Source organism: Halyomorpha halys, unplaced genomic scaffold (assembly GCF_000696795.3).
Source record: "Halyomorpha halys isolate HHAL.00 unplaced genomic scaffold, Hhal_1.1 Scaffold1231.1, whole genome shotgun sequence".
Lineage (NCBI taxonomy): Eukaryota > Metazoa > Arthropoda > Insecta > Hemiptera > Pentatomidae > Halyomorpha > Halyomorpha halys.
The window spans coordinates 240,657-248,836 of NW_027106626.1; the positions used below are offsets into that span (position 1 = coordinate 240,657).

At 29.4% G+C, this 8,180-nt stretch overlaps 1 long non-coding RNA gene across 1 annotated transcript in view; it reads left to right on the top strand.

Annotated features, from left to right (window-relative positions):
* The window catches only part of LOC136795199 (uncharacterized), a 327,053-nt gene that overhangs the window by 144,203 nt on the left and 174,670 nt on the right, over positions 1-8,180 (top strand). The window lies entirely within an intron of this gene.

The window sequence follows — 8,180 nt, forward strand, 5'->3', positions numbered from 1 at the left end:
TTAAGAGTTTCTTATGTATTTTGATAAGGTATGACATGATATAAGTCTTCCAATATTATGCTATGGTATCATTTTATAATTATTATTACTTTAATTCGTTAAATTTTCGATATCGATATTTTAGGTCCGATATAATATCGATATCGATATTGCTATCCGATATCGATATCGATATTGCTATCCGATATCGATATCGATACCGATATCGATATTTTTCTTTCGATATCCCATCCCTACCTGAGGGTCGAAACGTTGGAAGGTTTTTAAAGAATAAAGTTGAGAAAAAAAGGATCAAATTTGTATTTAAATAAACTAAACCACTCTCAAAGAAGAATATACTAATAAAAATTAATCTAATAGAGAGGTTTTTATTTCTGTATTTTTTAAAATAAAATTATTAGCATCCAGAAATCACATTAGGTCATATGGAATCCCTCCTCCTGTTCTGGAGATAAAAAAAAAAACCTTTAAAATTTGGATGCTTCCAATTTGAATTCCTTCTTTTACCATCACTCGAAATAACACGTACAATTTTAGGAACACGTGAATATTGGGTAAAATCCCTTTTTCCCCGAAAGCTTTTCACATATAGCGAGGAGGGATCGCTCCACCTCTAACTTTTTTATTTATCTTCATCTTTATTGTTTGGTATCCGTTATATCGATCGTTGTGTTCCTGTTGCTTATAAAAATCTAAGATTGCTGAATATTAAAAATTATTGTAGTAGGGTATCTCGGCAGCTCCGAAATATTTTGGGGCGAGGGATCCATCTTTGAACATTAAGTTTAGTGGAGGTGCTTCTGTCTATCAGAAAATATTGAAACAAGAGATCGAACCTACTCAGTTTTATCAACATTAGAAAAAATGATTTTACAGTAAATCCGGTATAATTTTTTAAAAAAATGGAAGTACCCCCTTAATACTGCTAGCTCCTCGGTTGAGATCTACAAGGTTATATATTTTTATTTATTAAACAAGGCATAGCATCTATTTCTAGCATTTCATATTTTTACATATTTTGTCGTTACCGAAAAAAATCCAAAAAACATCGAAACTAGTAATAATAATAATTCAATAAATATTTCTATAATATTAAAATTATATTCACTTAGGCTGTACATTTTATTATACATATGAATAGATATTGTTTTTTATGAGTTATTATTTTTATATTTTTTCATAGCACACGACAAATTCTATTTTATAAAGATATTTATTACTGAAAAATATTTGAGAACCAAGTGTTGAATTGAAATAGTTAAATTTTAAATTTATTTACTTTTACTAGAATTTATTTCAACTTTTATAATTAGAAGCAAACTATTTGTGTTTAAATTTTTTTTTTCACAAATAAATATTTGTATAGACATATAATACCTTTGCAAGTAAATATTAATATATATTTGCAAACAGACTTTATTGTTGGGCGCTATTTTCTCACTCATTTTCTTGCAGCTTAGCTATCGGATAATCGGTGAAATAGCTATGGAACTAAACTATTTATCTCAAAACTTTAATTTAAAAAAAATTTCTTAATATATTAAAAAATTTATTTTTTATGTCTAAAATATGGTCTTATTTTACCAGCAATTAATGGACAAGTTATAATTTGTTCAGATATTTTGAAATTAGATTTTACCAAAGTTGATTCATCAATCTATCATTTTCTATATCTAAATATAGCTAGTTTTCCAAACCCGTTAGTTATATTATCATTATTCAATTAGAATTTATTGGAAATTAATATTGAATTTGATGGTCCGGTGATCTGTCGGGACAAAAGATCAACTGAAGGGGAATTAATGATATTGCAAACCCTTATATCTCCATTGTGGAAAATATTAGGGATTTAATCTTATGAATAATCTATAGATTTCATTATATTATTAGTTATGGATGAATATATCTATGGTTTTAGTTTGTACAAAATGTATAAATTAGGTAATCTAAAATATTCCATAAAATATTGTTACACGTATGAAAATCAAGAATCTTCAGTTTTATATTTCCGAGGACTGACTTACTAAAAAGTGAAGATCAATTATGTCTTTCCATGTCGTCAATATGGCAAAATATTTTCTTAAATATTTATAATTGAAAAATGATATTTAAATCTCTAGTAAGATTTTTACATGCTTAGATACTTTTTGTTGAAATTATTAGATATTCTTGATGTATAATATTTGACCTTAAATTTATATTTATTTTTTCCTCAATCAAACGACAGAGCGATTGTAAGCTGTAATCTGGTTTCTCAAACAATTCCAGATAATCCTTTGACAGGCCAGAAAATAATTTTGTCCTACTGCCTTCTTTGAAGAGCAAGCTCTGAGTTCTTTCCAACTGGTTATTAATATGAATTTTTAGTAAATTACTTTTTAAAAAGGTATTTCTGTTATTATTGCGAATTTCCTGTTTTATATTTCATTTTATAAATTGTAATTCAATGAATCAAGAAATTCTTTTGATTTAAAAAAAAATTATAAAAACTTAGGATATTTTTTTAAAATTTTTAAGAATATAATTAACCTCAATCATGTAAATTTTTGTCAAAAATAGTGTTTTAGATATAAACAGCTCCAGAGTGTTAAATCTAATATACTCTATACCTTTAGTTCAGAAGGTTTAAGTTAAGTTTATTTTAGTTGTTAGTATCTCTTTTTTTGGAGGGACTGGCGAAGCCATGAAAAATATTTTATTTACAATTTGAGTTCTTTCAACCGGACTCCAACCATCTTCCTTTTATATAATACATACAGCCAATCAATGATCTTCTTGCATACCATATTGTTTTGATTCACTAACAGTTTGTGTTAAAATTTTTGTTTTTTAAGAATAAAAAAGATTTTAAGCATTTATTTCTATCTATATTTGTTAAACTTTATGTAATATTTTCAGTGCTTAGGAAACGTGAAAGTAGAGCCTAATCTTTTAAGCTACTTTCCTGTCCAGATGAAAAGAGCAGATTCCAGTGTGATTCCTCTAGACTAATAATTTTTATTTCATAAAAAAAAATATACTTTAATATGCTTTTGAAGATTTTAATCTTAAAAAAAAAAAAAAAAAAAGCATCTCCTGTAAATGTGGATTTTTTTTTTTTTTTTACGTTTGTTACTCTTGAAATAACGCTGAATTGAGGGAACTGCACCCGGTAAATATAATTCAGGTTATAGAATTGCAGCGAATATGATGGACGAGTAAGGTTGACTTAGTAACAAGTGGATACCTGAAATGTTAATAAACACTGAAATGACGGGTAAAACGTCCGAGCGGTAGACCATAATTTAAATGGGAGGGTTGTGTTAAGACTAATTTAGTACATTTGGGTTTGAAGGGGCGTCACTGGACAGATTTATGGAATGATTGGTATTATCGGCATCGAACCTTCAGGATCATCATACCTTAATTATTATTATATTTAAAATATCCACTCACCCCTAAGATTTATGCCGCATAAATACAGCTTATTAACTAACTATTAAATAACTATTAAATTAATAAAATAAATCTGCAAAAAATTATTGAAACTTTTTAATAAATATATGAATAATTTTCATATTAATAAATAGATATTCCGATAAAAAATAAATTAAAGAAACCAATCTTGTTTTTCAATTTTCTTCCATTTTCTATGATACCTAATGAATCACATGCTTCTTGAAACTCGGGTCCGCAGACTGGAATTAATTTTCCCGAGATCGTGTGACTGGAATAAGTTATTCCTTCGTCCGATGTTTGTGTCGAACTGAAACCACCATCAATTATCCCCGGCGAAACAGTAAAGGCTGATTATAAGATCTCGGAATTATAAATGATCTCATGCAGCTATGAATAACAATGGAATGCTAATGTTACTCATCTATATTTCCTACTAGAGGGCGGTAATGATAGGCGTTTGGATATATATTGGAGTACTAATTAACTTTAAAATCATAATTTTATTACTCTGATTATGAAATTAATTGTTGTAACTGAGTGGCGAAATATCAAAAGTCAACGTAACTACATTTGTAAACTTATTATGAGAGGATCTCTTGTAGATAAGTTAATTTTTTGCTGAAGATCAAAAGCTTCGAAATAAACTATATAAAATATAGATATATTCTAATTAGACATTTTTTTTTATTTGCGAAGTGGATAAATTAACTTTTTATATAATATTCCTAATAATAGAAATTTTATAATAATAATAATTATGTTCACCTCTACAATGCCAATCATGGAGTTCAGTACTTTGTAAGTAAATACTGTTTTTAACACAATGGTTATACAGGAGGTGAATTATTACAAGATCAAGCACAAAAGTCAGACTTTTCTCCAATTAAGGCTACCCAGTTTATGAGACTGTGTGGACCCCAGGGATTTATAAAGGGTTGGTTTTGGGTGTACACATTCCCCGCGTGTAACCGAAATCTAGCAGCCGCAGAAGGAGAGACTGGCCTCTAACCAGAGATTGGCTCTGCTGAGTCGTACTTCCACCGTTTAATGGAGGAGAAGAACCACCTCTTTTTCAGGGAGTTCATCTACGGGTGAAAGGAGGTAGTCGGCCCAAAGCACTATACGGTGGGAGGGCACGACCCCCCGGGGTTATTAGAAGGGGGGAAAGCAGACCCAGGCTGACACCAGGAAGGTTGAGCCAGACTGCGTGCTGAAGGAGAAAGAACCTAGACGGATGTGGACCAGGAGAGATCGACTACCGGACGGATGCATGTAGATAAAGTGCAGTCCCATCATTATGGCGGTCACCCGCGTGTTGGGCTGTACCACGGTGTAAATAAAATTGTACTCCTTTATAACTAAATGGTATCATTCCCCGAAAAAATGAATTATTGTAAATAAAATTTTTAAATTAATAAAAATATTGAAGATATTAAATATAATAAATATTGGCAGGAGTGGCATACTGAATTCTAGCACACTACACATTGGTGCCAAACCGAGCAAAAATGCCAGGGAGATGGGTGAGGGGCCAAAAAGTAGGTGGGCTCCAGAACCTACAGTAATAGAATTAATTTGACATAGAATTAATAATTAATTAGTAATGATAACAATTAATAACAATGATCCATGGGTTGCAATATGGAATCGGAGAGTTTAGGATCAAATTAAAGGGTCATTATTGACTGCGAGCACACATGTGTCATCTGCGTTAGTGGTGAGGATAGTATTAGGATTGATTGGGATGTCAGCTGTATAGGCTGTACAGAAATGTAGGAACACCAGGAGGCTGAGAGAAGAGGGATAAATAGGAATCATTGTGGTTTTCTTTGAATTATCTATCAGTGAGAAAGGAACGGAAATTGGGGAAGTGTGTAGGAGGCAGGAATTATCGGAGCTTGTAAAGAAGTCCCGATTGCCATACTCGATCAAAAGATATTAAATTTTGATTAAAAAAATTAATGAAATTCTCTCAGATCCAGCAACTAGTAATGATTTAAATTATAAATAAAATAGCGCTGTAACATAATGTATTCCAAAGGAATTAATTATTTTATGAATCAATATTCTGTCATATTTATCAAATGATTTTTTAAAATTTTACTTATTGTTTAATGCTATCATCTTGTCATATTAAGCCATATAAGTGTATTTATATATTAATTATAGTTTTCGGATCAAGAATCTAGCAATATCCAACGGGAAACTATTGTATTTATGATTTTTCTTACAAAAAATAATAGTTATGATTTCGTAATGTAGTGTCACGGAATAACATTTCTAGATTTTACATACATAGCTCTTGTGCTATACTGGTTCAGTCCATTCAATAGAGACTGCGGGAACCACTCGAGATCTGCTGGAGAATGCCTATTTGGAATACCTCTCCAGCTGGTTCCACTCAAGCTGCCTGTTGCAGGCCTTCCACTTCTTGTGAGGACTACTCAGGAGGACATAGCTTTGAGTGGCATGGACCTTTCCATATATGTAGACTTCCGTACTCTCCCATAAGCATTTTTAAGGTTTCGTCGTATGAAAGATATTTTTTAAAAATAAAAATACGAAACTAAGTAAACACAATTAATGTTTAAACGTAATTTATCCGGTTTTTTTTTTCACTGGGCTGCATTGATTTCATTTGGCTTAGAAATCTTTATTCTTATGCAAACCGGAGTAGTATAGTACGTTTTCAATTTTAAGACAATGTTAAAAGAAATATTTAAGTCACAATTTCAATATTTCCTCAATTTGTAGGCTATTTAAAGTGTTTTGCCACCTTTAAAAATAGAATCTATTAATTTTCAATATAAATAACAACCTCGAAAGTGGCTCTATATAGTTTTTTCTTTTGAAAATAATTTCAAAAATAATGTGGTTTTTTTTGGCGGGGGGTGTCGGGCCCTATGCAACAATCCTCGGACACGGGACTAATATTTGTTGACCTATAATCATCAAAAAACGTACCATTGCAATCGACGAGGAAACCCGTATGTAACCTATAATTATTAGGAATTCATCACAATAATTCTAATTAAATATTTTTTTAATAATTTCAAATTAAAATTAATGTTTCTAAACTAATAAATGTCTTTGTACTAAATTTAAATCTTGTTTTAAATTTTTCTTAAGAAATTATATCTATTATTTTTCTATCCAAAAAACATTTATACTATATATAAGAATACAAATGTATAATCAACAGTATTAGATAGCAGAACAAAAATGTAAGACTATAAGGTTATTTGTTCCTTTTTTTCTCTTTGGACACATTGGTTCATTACTGAGGAAGCACGATTACGGGCAAGCATGTTCTTAGGAATATGAAGTTAATTATCTAAGGATGGAAGTCTATTTTCGACGTCATGAATACAACGGAACTCAGATATAAAGAAACTCCATATAACGAATTCTATCCTATAAAGATTTAAAAAAAATTAAATCTTGTGAATTCAAGATTTTAGAATAATGTGTTTTGAAGTAGCTAAAACGGCTTCTTGATAAAAATTTAACGACTCGGGATAACGCTTGAAAAAAAAAAGTGCAGCAGTTTTCTGTAGATCTGTAAAAACAATTACGATTAGTTTAATGAGGCATATATTATTCCCAAGATAGATATAAATAGAGATTGAATTTCGTATAATTTTTTGTACAGAAATCAAAAAATAGTGTACGTACCTCAGTATAACGAATTTTTAGTCGTCTAAACCTTAATATATTCCATTTTTAACTATCAAAACTTCAAAATAACTAATCTATAAATATAGTATCCGAACTAAAATGTAACGAAGTTTTACTAATTCAAATATGAATTATTATTTACCCAAAGTTCGATACATCGATTTTTTCGAAACCCTTTGAGATACGTTTTATCGAGTTTTCGCTGTACATTGATTGTGATAAATGAGGGTGTTTATTTAGTTGATGTGAATTCGTTGAACTGTGTCGAGTTGTTTTATTCTTTTTTTTTTTTTGGAGAATTTGACAAGATTAAATTGTTTTTTTAAAACATATTAATATTAATGAGTACTACCAATGAGTAGTTTCTCTATACGCCTGCATCAAATCTTTGCGATCATACATCAACACATTAAATTTACTTGATGTATTTATGTAAGTACAGTTGTAAATATTAAATAAATTTTAAAAAACGTATTTGGATTTGAAAAATATACAATAGGATATTTCTATAAATAATATTTATAAATATGCTTCTAATTATGAAATATCAATTAAAAGGATTGAGAAAAACCATGAGGACTAAATTAAACCCAGATTTTTTTTTAATGTGAAACTATAAAGCTAATTCAGTTTTTTTAAAATGATATTTTAATTTTTGAATAAATATTCCACATATCTGTAATGTTTCGGCACTTATTCATGGGACATTTTCGAACATATTCCTATTCACCCCAGTTATAATATTAAAGTTTATTTACTTTATTTTAATTTTTTTAACTTTTTATTTACTTTATATTAATTATAGACCTATTATGCAACTAAGTTATTCGCCAATGTTTATTTATGAATTATATATACAATTTTATTTTTATCCATTTTAGTTTATACTTAATTATTTTATTGTTTTATACTAAATAATTCAACACACTATCCAAATTTTAGTCTCAAAACATTTATTTCATTTACACGTCCAACGTTTCGGCCAATTCGGCCATCTTCAGGGACATCTATTACAAAAGTTTCCATTATTTGTATGATCCTACAATCTATTCAATTATCTAACA